The sequence below is a fragment of the Pipistrellus kuhlii genome, unplaced genomic scaffold, assembly GCF_014108245.1.
Source record: "Pipistrellus kuhlii isolate mPipKuh1 unplaced genomic scaffold, mPipKuh1.p scaffold_m20_p_1, whole genome shotgun sequence".
Classification (NCBI taxonomy): domain Eukaryota; kingdom Metazoa; phylum Chordata; class Mammalia; order Chiroptera; family Vespertilionidae; genus Pipistrellus; species Pipistrellus kuhlii.
This window is the reverse complement of record NW_023425404.1, coordinates 154886210-154897892: the sequence shown is the minus strand read 5'-3', so window position 1 is coordinate 154897892 and position 11683 is coordinate 154886210. Positions and strand designations below refer to the sequence as shown.

At 42.2% G+C, this 11683-nt stretch overlaps 1 pseudogene; it reads left to right on the top strand.

The window, feature by feature from the left end:
• The first annotated feature begins 278 nt into the window (after positions 1 to 278).
• On the top strand, positions 279 to 826 carry LOC118705072 (annotated as a pseudogene).
• The last annotated feature ends 10857 nt before the right edge of the window (positions 827 to 11683 follow it).

The window sequence follows — 11683 nt, the reverse complement described above, 5'->3', positions numbered from 1 at the left end:
TGAAAAATTCTTATAAGGTAGTGCTGTAGCTGTTGTAACATCATAGTGTAAAGACTGCAAAAGTCAACATGGCTGTGGTTGAGATTGCAAACCACCTTAACCTGGGTGTGGATGAGGATGACACTGAGGAGTCTTAGGAGTTGTTCCTGAGGAACTGAAAGAGGAGTTGTTGGGCCTGGAAGAGGATAGCATAGTGATAGTTGAACAAAGGAGGCAAGAGCAAAGGGAACTGCTGAAGAAGAAAAAGAGAAACCTCAGAAAAATCGGAAGACATCAAGATGCCGGCTTACCATTTTTCATTCATGGACCCTGATACCAAACTCATTGGGAAACATGTCACTGTTGCCCACTGGAAGTCAGTTCAAACGACCTGCCACCAGAAAGACAAAAGACACAGCTATTGTGGATGAAGCCACCTATTATTTCAAGGCCAATGTCTTCTTCAAAAATGATGAAATTAAGAATAAAGCTAATAGGACCTTGATATATTATACACAACTCTCTTCATTTCTGAGTGTCAGAACTCCAAAAGTGCAATTCTAAAAGCAAGGTGAGAAAGAAATGTATAGACTGGGAATCACTAATTTTCCCGTTCCTGGAGAGTCTGGTTTCCACTTAACACAATTTAGGCCAAACCTTCAAACAATAGGAAGACAAAGTGATGAGGGCCTATTTGCAGCAGTTAAGGCAAGAGGCTGGATTGAGACTTTGTGAGAAAGATTTTGCGTCTCACAATGATAAACCCAGCAAGTGGTGGACTTGGTTTGTGAAGAGACAGTTCATTAACAAGAGTCTTTCAGGATCTGGGCAGTGAAGAGCGAGGGGGTGGGGAGGGTAGTGGTGGTGGGGGGCAGCATTTTACAGCAAGATGCACATAGTTCTTTGCTTGTATTTAATAAGGTTTTATACAGGAAAAAAGAAAAAGAAGAAAACTCAGTGAAGGATTTGGCAGAAACTTTTGCAGACCTTAGCAAGCTCCTTAAAACGTTTGAAAACATGGACCTCAACACCGAAAGGTTTTCATTAATTAAGAGTGAGGAAGGAAAGGGTGTTTAAGCTGCTGCTCCAACTCAATCGGTAACCAAAGGAATATAGTAAGTTCCTAACCAAGGCCCTCTGAGGGACCAGCCATGTACACTTTCCAACAGTTCCAATTAAAAAAATAAATGATTATAGAAAAGGCAGTGCCTATTCTTTCTGTATCTTAATAAAAAAAAGTAGAAATAATTGCTTCCAGCCGAAACCGGTTTGGCTCAGTGGATAGAGTGTCAGCCTGTGGACTGAAGGGTCCCAGGTTCGATTCCAATCAAGGGCATGTACCTTGGTTGTGGGCACATCCCCAATAGGGGAGTGTGCAGGAGGCAGCTGATCCATGTTTCTCTCTCATTGATGTTTCCGACTCTCTATCCCTCTCCCTTCCTCTCTGTAAAAAATCAATAAAATATATTTTAAAAAATAACAATTGCTTCTAAATTTCTTTCCATGACCCCCAACTCCAGGTGCTGAATGATCCTACCTTGTCTACATGTTCTCTTTACCTAATATAAAACTATTAATCCTTCAATGCATGTAACTAAAACTGATGATGTATAGCTATATTTTTCCTTGTCCTCCTGCCTCTATATAAGCATCTTCTCACTTTCCTAAAGTCGGAGCAATATTTAAAGGCTTCTTGGAACTCTGCTCTTGGATATGTCCTCAAATAGGTCCAAATAAAAAGCTCTCTTTTTTTTTAATCTACAAAGTTTCAAGTCTTCTTTTTGTTGACAAGAGGAATGTTCATGGTCCAGTGTCTACTTACAAGCAAATTTGTGGTGAAAATCAAACCTAGCAAACCACATAGACATATTTCTGAAAAGAGTGGCCCCTCCTCCGGAGCCTCAGGCAAGGCCTCCAGGAGGAGTTCCAAAACAGGCATTGTTATCCTAGGAGATGAGAGCTCTATGCGTGTTAATGCCACTGAACAAGTCCCCTTTACATGGGACAAGATGTGAAAGTGGGAGATAATGATATTCATAGTCCTCACCCTGGGTAGGCATAGGCTAATGGGTATATTTATATTTTAGTCTTTTTTTAAAAGCTAAAACAATTTTAATAGAAAAATGCTTATAGAATAGGGGTATTAAAAAAGAAAATAGCCCTAGCCAGTTGGGCTCAGTGGATAGAGTGTCGGCCTGAAGTCTAAAGGGTCCCAGGTTCGATTCCAATCAAGGGCATGTACCTTGGTTGTGGGCACATCCCCATGGGGGTATGCAGGAGGCGGCTGATGGATGTTTCCCTCTCATTGGTGATTATGGCTCTCTCTCCCTCTCCCTTCCTTTCTGTAAAAAAATCAATAAAATATATTGATATATATATTTAAAAGCTTTACAAAAAGAAAATATCTTTATAAAACTGTATAAAAGTATTTGTATTTTAATGTGTTATAAAAGAGTCAAAAGTTTAAAAAACTAAAAGGTTTATAAAGTCAGAAAATTATAGTAAGTCAAGGTTAATTTATTGTTGAATATAATAAGTTAAAAAAATAAAGTTAGTGTAGTCTAAGTGTACAGTGCTTATAAAGTCTACAGTAGTGTACAGTAATGCCCTAGGCTATGCCTTCAGATTCACTAACCTCTTACCCCGAAAAACTTCCAGTTCTGCATGCTTCATTCATAAGTGCCCTATATAGACCAACTATATTTTCTTTTATACTGTATTTTTACTGTACCTTCCCTATGTGTAGATGTGTTTACACAAATATCTACCATCTATAAACATAAAAGCTTAAGCAACCACCGACTGGCCAACTGGCCAGTACCAATGACATACACTACCACCAGGGGGCAGATGCTCAACGCAGAAGCTGCAGAGCTGCGGGCACTTGGCAGTTATGGTTCTCGGGTGACGCAGAGAGAAGGGAGCATGATTCCGGGGTGTGTCACCCGAGAATTGCCCTCTCACAATCCAGGACCCCTTGGATGATGTCAGAGAGCCAGTTTCAGATCGATCCTCTCAGGCCAGGCAGAGGGACCCCAACAGTGCACAAATCCATGCACTGGGTCTCTAGTTTATTATAATTGCCTACAGTACTCAGTATAGTAACATGCTGTTCATGTTTGTAGCACAGGAGATATACTCGTGGTTGGCAAACTGCAGCTCATGAGCCACATGCAGCTCTTTGGCCCCTTGAATGTGGCTCTTCCACAAAATACCATGGCCTGGGCGAGTCTATTTTGAACTTAAACTTCTTTAAGTTTAAAAAATTTGGCTCTCAAAAGAAATTTCAATCATTGTACTGTTGATATTTGGCTCTGTTGACTAATGAGTTTGCTGACCACTGGGCTATACCATATACTATTATAGTACGAGCATGCTTCATTTTATTGGGCTTTGCTTTGTTGTACTTAACAGGTGTTGTGTGTTTTTTTGTTTTGTTTTTTTGTTTTTGTTTTTTTTTTTACAAACTGAAAGCAAGCCCCTCACTGGCAAAAAGATTATGACTCGCTTAATTTTGTTACTTGCTATATTGTAGTGATCTGCAACCGAATCTGCAATATCTTCCAGGTGCTCCTGTAGGTGTATATTAATTAGGCTGTACTAGTTATTATCTAGGTTTGTGTTAATTGCTCTAAGATGTTTGCACAATGATAAAATCGCCTAATAACACATTTCTCAGAATGTATTCCAGTCATTAAGCAACACATGACAGTATTAAGAAATAGTAAGATTTTGTTGGGTAGGGTTGAACTTTGGTGTGCCACTAATAATTGTTAGTATCCAAGATTTTTTTTTTTTTTTTTTTTTTACTCTCCCTAAGAACCAATTTTGTTCCCTTGAGGACAACATTCTCCATCTACTCAAATGAGAATACATGCTATAAAATAAAAGGTGGCGGGGGAGGGGGGGAGGGTGGAAGGGAGGGAGCAAATATTAGCATTTTCTGTTACATGGTGCACATTTTTGGACTAGTTTCTAGTATTAATGCTTAAATACATTTCTGAAATCTTTTGGAGGAAAACCTGTGGTGATACAGCTTATTCATTTGGTTATGCTTAATTTTGGTATTTACTGTGACTATGCATAAGGTGGAGGTGGGTTCAAGTCCAGCTTTGCTACCTAATGACAGTGCAAAATACTTAATTTTTTACTAATTTTAAAATACTTAATTTTTTAAAGCCTCAGTTCTCTCAGCTGGGAAAACTATTACTGACCTCACAGGTTGTTAAAATTATGGCAACAATGCATTATCAACTGCAAAGCATCATAGAGCGAGTGGCATTCTTTCTAAGCAAAGAAAGAAAGACGAAAACTTCTTAGAATCAAGACTAAGGCCCAGCATTGTCTTCCCTTGCCCACTTTTCCAGCCTCTTTTTGCGTAACTGCTCTATCACCCTTTATTTCCCCAGATCCTTAAAGGGACAATGCTCCTTCCCGTGGCAACTGTTCCTGCTCCTGCTGTTTTCCTGCTTGCAATGCTGTGCCTGCTCCGTCTTCCTACCCTACTTCCTAGCAAATCTGACCCACCGTGGATATCCAGGATGGCATGTCCCCTGAGGAGACTTCCTTGATCTTCAGACTTGGTGGGGTCCTCTTCCACATGCTCTCCTGCCACCTGTCCTGGTTCAGCCCATTTCCAAGGCCATGCATGTTGAGTTTATCTGGAATCTTATGGTTAACATCTCTTTCTGCCACAACGAGGGGGTTGTTGGAGAATCTACGCTGAGCACAGGGCCTGGCACACAGTAGGTGCTCAGTAGATATGCGGACAGGAGAGAAGGAGCCAAAAAACCAAGGATCCCAGCCTGGCTTCGCACCGCGCCTGTGAAGCGCTGCCAGGCTCCCTGGGGGCCAAGGCGCGCGCTGAGCATGCCCAGCCAGCCAATAGGGGCCGGGGCACTCACTGAGCATGCCCAGCCAGCCAATGGGGGCCGAGGCAAGCACTGAGCATGCCCAGCCAGCCAATGGGGGCCGAGGCGCGCGCTGAGCATGCCCAGCCAGCCAATAGGGGCCGGGGCACTCACTGAGCATGCCCAGCCAGCCAATGGGGGCCGAGGCGCGCACTGAGCATGCCCAGCCAGCCAATGGGGGCCGAGGCAAGCACTGAGCATGCCCAGCCAGCCAATGGGGGCCGAGGCGCGCACTGAGCATGCCCAGCCAACCAACTTCCAGAACTTTCGGTGGGGAAGCCACTGGCCGCTGCTGTTGGCGCACCTCATCTGCTCTCTGGCCGCTGCTGGTGTTCCGCCGCCTACGCTGATCCCTCCGGGAGAAGCATTTCGTGGGAAAGGTAGTGGCTGTCCCCCTGGGGGTCCCTCCTCCCATCTCCTGCCGGTTCCCCAGCCTCCAACCAGAGAAGGCTGAGCGCTTCCTTGGGGAACGCCGGGAGCGGGGCCCATTTTGCAGTTTCCACACCGGCCGTGGGCGGAGGCCGAAGGGCACGACGGCTTTAGAAGGGCCTGGTCACTGGGGAGGAGGCCGCCTCGCCAGGTTTGGGGGGCGACGGTGCGGGGCTCTGCGACCCTGGGCTGCAGCGATGGGGTCAAAGGCCTTTTGGACAAGGAGAGGAGGTGTCGGGGTCAGTTAGGCGTCACTCGAGGCCCGACCTTATAATGCCGAAGGGACTGATGTTCCACAAGCAGGTGGGGCTTCTCGGGGGCCGGCCGAGGGGTGAGCTGCTCCGGAAGTGAAGCCGAAGCCGGGGAAACGGAGGCCGGGCTGCCGCGGCCTGTTCGGCGGCCCGTGGGTCCCAGGCCTCCCTTTGGCAGTTGTCCTGAAGACGAGAGAAAGCACGATGCTGACAGGGCCGAAGGAAGGGGAAAACTCCCAGGAAAAGGCATTTATGGATAGACAGGGCTTTTAGGAGAAACAGAAACCCGGCGGTGAGAGCTTGCAGGCGGCGGCGGCGGCGGCGGCGGCGGTTGAGATCTTGCAGGCGTTTCTCTCTGTCCTGGGAAAGGCGCCAGGACTCCCAGGCTGTTGCTTCAGATGCTGGTCGGTTTCCCTTGAGGGAGCCTTGGCCTTGTGCCAGGGAGCTTCCCAGGTCCCGCTCCCACGGAGCCCACGCCGACGTGACCCCAGAAGCCGTTCGCAGCAACAAACAGTGTTTCCCATGTGCTCCGGCCCCTGGGGCTGTGGAGCCTGTGTGGGCTGTCTAAATGGGAACAGAGCGTGACTCACTGTCAAAGCAAAAAACAAGAGTCCTCCTTTCACTCGTGAAAGGAGAAGTTTCTCTTATGGTGAAATCCCCAGGGCTGTTTGAACTTCCTGCCGTGGGGACTTCCCCTCCTCCTGGCAGCTGCCGCTGGTATGGGACTGAAGGGTGCTGATTTGAAAAGGGCTTATTTCTTGAAAGTCTCAGAGGTCCCTTCTTAGCATTCTGACTTTTGTTTCTTCCTCTTTTCTCCCCATTCAGGGAGTCATTCCTTTCTGCCAAAATATTAGAGTATAACTAGTGGCCCGGTGCACAGATTCATGCACATGGAAAAGAAATTACTTTGAAGGAATCCTGTATAATAAAAGCCTAATATGCAAATTGTCCCCTCAACCGGGAGTTCTGCAAGGAGATTGACAGCAGCAGACAGCTGTGGGAAGGGAGACCTTGGCTGGCAGCTGCTAGGGACCCTACTCATGCATGAATTTCTTGCACTGGGCCTTTCTAGTATTTTAATATCGCTATTCACCCTTTCTCTATGATAGAAGTGTCAGAGATAAAAGAAAATTAGTAAAAAATATGAAAATAATATGTAAATTGACAAATAAACAATAACAACATGATATAACAGCAAAGACATGATATCAAAACCATAAAAACATCATATAAAACAATATTGATAAAAGTGATAAATTGATTAAAGTTATTCTAATATCTCCCTGTATAAAAACACTTTTAGCGTGCTTGACTAATTTCCCTTGTGATGAAATATTTACAACTTTAACACCACATGCTCTTCAGACTCAAGAGAAAGTAGCATATAACTGACCATGTGTGAAAACAGGTTCAGGTAAGAATATTCCTAATATGTCTAGAGTTTATCCTTGTGATTTAAAAAAATATATTTTTTATTGATTTTTTACAGAGAGGAAGGGAGAGGGATAGCTAGAAACATCAATGAAAGAAAAACATCGATCAGCTGCCTCCTGTACACCTCCCACTGGGGATGTGCCCACAACCAAGGTACATGACTTTGGAATCGAACCTGGGACCTTTCAGTCTACAGGCCGATGCTCTATCCACTGAGCCAAACCAGTTTTGGCCTTGTGATTTTTAAATAGTCATTGCAAGTGCTGGCATCATGGGAAACTGTATTCGAATTAATTTAAATGGGAGGCCAATGTCAGATGGGGACAAATCAAGTCATGAAATCAAAACAACCTGTCCTTCTGCAGATCCTATTAATACTTCAGCTTTGATTATTTTAGGTTGTAATCTTTTGATAATAAATCTAGTACCATTACAAAGACCCCATTTACTATTAAGATTTCTCAGTAGCATGATGATTGTACATACTTTTTTTTTTTAATATATTTTATTGATTTTGTACAGAGAGGAAGGGAGAGAGATAGAGAGTTAGAAACATCGATGAGAGAGAGTCATTGATCAGCTGCCTCTTGCACACCTCCTACTGGGGATATGCCCACAACCAAGGTACATGCCCTTGACTGGAATCGAACCCGGGACCCTGCAGTCCCCAAGCCGACGCTCTATCCATTGAGCCAAACCGGTCCCAGCTGATTGTACGTACTTTCAATTTTAATTTATGGCACGGCATTTTAAATTGCCAGTGCGCATCATATGTACCAGCTGGTCAGTTGGTTGGATGGTCTGATGGACAATCGGTCACTTAGCCTTTTATATATATAGATAAACTGGCTGCAAGCAAATCATAGCTGTGGGGTTTCATGTCCTATATGCCTCTCAGGTAACATAAGGGAACAAGGTCTTCCTTTACTGACCTTAATATCTGGCCTGGTTGGTTTATGTTTTTTATGTAAAACTTAGGACTGAATTAAATTTGTGAATAAACTATGCTGAAAGGGAATGTCTGGACATCATAGAGGACAACTGTTGACTGTAGCACAATATTTTTGCTCTTTGACTTTTGGCAAGTTAGCTTACAGTTTGATGACATGAAGTCATTAAGAAGCTGCTATGTAACTTGAAGAAAATTATTCTGAAAAGGGAGAAAAATAATTGTTTCAAATACTCATGTTTATTTAAAGCGATTTGTATTAAAATCTCTTATTTAAGGAACTACAAGAAAAAATCCATATTCTTGAAAACATTTGCCATTTATTGAATATTTATTTTATTCATTAAGCTTTTATTAATATGAGTTAAACTGAGGACACCAATATGAACAATAATCTCTGCCCCCACAGTGAGTGGGTGAAAGCTGCATGTAAATTAGCAATTATAGTAGAAGAAATGGTATGATAAAGGATGGTACAGTTATTGGAGATGCAGAGAAGGCCACAAAACTCTGGCCAAATTTTGGAAACTGCAAGATCTTTGGCAAAGATAAAGGGCAGAGTAATAATGGGGGAGTGATGAGAAGTGAATCTAAAAATGGATTAGGAAAATTTCTATGTGGTGAGGAGAAATTGAAGGCTTAAAATTAAAAAAAGTTAATTTCAGAAAGGAACAGAGGGAGAGAAAGATAAAAATATCAATGATGAAAGAGAATCATTTATTGGCTGCCTCCTGCACACCCCCTACTGAAGATTGAACCCGCAACCTGAGGCAGGAATCGAGCCTGTACATGTTCTTGACTGGATTGAACCCTGGATCTTTCACTCTAAGGGCCGACACTCTAAACACTGACCTAATCTGGCCAGGGCAACAGTATCTTTTAATTAATCATATTTTAGTAAACACTTCCTTGTGTCTACATAGCTTATATATTTTAAATATAATTCTTTATATTTGTAGATAGTTTATACTCTGAGTGCTAGGCATGAGTTTTTATTATTTCAGTAACACAGCAAAACTCTTAACAATTTTTTTCAAAAATTTTACTTTGTTGAGATATTTTTCTCTTTTGGAAATATAGACACAGGTTAAAAACATTTTCATATCTTTAAAAATATTTTGTCATTACTTTCCAGAAAGACTAAACTAATTTTGTAATGCTCCCATCATTATGTAGATGTACCAGTTTCCCAATCCTCTTGTCATTTGTAATTATATTCATTTAATATGTGGAGACCCAGGGAGAAGATGGCCATCAGCAGGCCAAGGAGAGAAGTTCCAGAAGAAACCAACTGCCAGCTCCTTGATCTTGGACATCTAATCTCCCGAATTATGAGATAATAACTTCTGTTGCTTAAGCTACCTAAACTGTGGCATTTTATTATGACAGCCCTAACTAATTAATGCAATCTATATATAGAAAAAAGTATGTTTGTGTATAGAAAAGTGCCACAGTATGGCTTAAGGAATTTTCACCAAGTGTCAGCAGCACAATAGTATTTTTTCCTTTTTCCCCAAAGGTAACTTGTGTCATAGATGATTTTTACTTATATTTGAACTATAAAATGTCCAACTTAATGTCTCATTCCTTTCACTAAATATTTGTGAGATTCATCCATGTCATGGATAGAAAAGTGATGTGTTTTTATTACTCTACAGTATTCTGCTTTATGATTATAATTGAAGTTTTATATCTAGTTGATGGGCTAAAGTGAATGTTGCTGTTATGAATATTCTTGTGCATATCTTTTGCTAAACATATATATAGTATCCCCCAAAAATGTATACACATTTTAACAGCTGATAATTCAATTTTGAAAATGAAATGTCTTTTAATAAATGCTGCCTTTATAATTATTTAAAGTATGCATACATTTTTTGGGACACCCTATATAAACATTTCTGTTGAGTGTATTACTAGGAGTGGAATTACTGCTTCTAGCAACAGTGAATGAGAGCTGAGGTTTTTTCTTTTATTCTTTAAAAAATAATCTTTAAACATTTATTGATTTTAGAGAGGCCAGGGAGAGGGATGGAGAGAGGGGGAGAGACAGAGAAACAGCAACTTGCTTTCCACTTATATATGCATTCATTGGTTTCTTATATGTGCCCTTACTAGAGATTGAATCTACAATCTTGGCATATCAGGATGACACCCTAACCAACTGAGTTACCTGGCCAGGGCAGTGAATGAGAGTTTTATTAATCCTACATCCTCACTTATATTTAATGTCATCTGGCTTATTGTGTTATTTTTATGTTAATACTAGAGGCTTGGTGCATGAAATTCATTCATGGGTAGGGTCCCTATGCCTGGCTGGCAATCAGGGCCGATCAGGGCCTTCTGGCTGCCAGGCCAGGTCTTTCTTCATTCTGCACTGCCCCCTGGTGGTCAGTACACATCATAGCAAGCAATTGAACTCTTGGTCTTCTGGTTGAACTTCCAAGGGGACAATTTACATATTAGGCTTTTATATATATATTGAAATATTTATATTGCTTTAAATTGCTTAGACATTTCTCATTGTATGTAACAAAAGTATAATATGCAAATTGTCCCTTTGGGTGGTCGTTTGACCAGTAGTTTGACTGGGAGACCGGGAGTTTGGCCACTTGCTATGACCACCAGGGGCAGCGAGGAACATTGCAGGCATTGGCAACACACTGCAACCTCTCACCAGCTACCTCTCGCCCATTGGGGTTATGGGACGGATGGGTGGTGAGAATGTGGGGTATCCGCCAAGCTCACTCTCACTCCCCCTGATACCCTGCCCCAGGATGCCAGGGCTGAAATGGAATCACAGGCCGTCTCATGTGGCTTCTTTTTCCAGCACTATAACCCAGGTTACTAAATGGCTTTTGAACACTACTCTATGTGGCTTCTCTAGCAATATAGAGTGGCAGAAGCAACTTCTGTTGCCACCACCGCTGCTTTTGCTCCTCCTGTACTTCCTTCTCTTCCACTACTTCACTTATTTCCCCTTAATTATTTCTTCTTTTCCTTTTCTCTTCCCACTCCTTCTTTACTATGTAGTTGCGTTTACCATTGTCTCTATTTCTTCATACAGCTTCTATTGACTTTCATTTTAGCCTGTCCACTTTTTACAGTGTAGTGTTCTTTCATTTTATTCTGAAGGACTCCCTTTAACATTTCTTGTAGGGCAGTTTTAATGTAATGAAGCTTCTGTTTATCTGGAAATGTCTTAATTTCAGGAAGGATATTCTTTTTTTAAAAATATATTTTATTGATTTTTTACAGAGAGGAAGAGAGAGGGATAGAGAGCTAGAAACATCCATGAGAGAGAACATTGATCAGCTGCTTCTTGTACACCCCCCACTGGGGATGTGCCTGCAACCAAGGTACATGCCCTTGACCGGAATCGAACCCGGGACCTTTCAGTCCACAGGCCGACGCTCTATCCACTGAGCCAAACCGGTTTCGGCAAGAAGGATATTCTTGAAGTATATTCTTGAAAGATAGTTTTGCTGTCACCGTTTTTTTTCCAGAGGATAGAGTGTCTGCCTGCAGACTGAAGGGTCCAAGGTTCGATTCCCATCACGGGCATGTACCTTGGTTGCGGGCACATCCCCAGTAGGAGGGAGTTTGATCAATGTTTCTAACTCTCTATTCCTCTCTCCCTTCCTCTATGTAAAAAAACAATAAAATATATATTAAAAAGTAGTTTTGCCAAAAAAAAAAAAAAAAGAAATTTTTGGTTGACAGTTATTTTT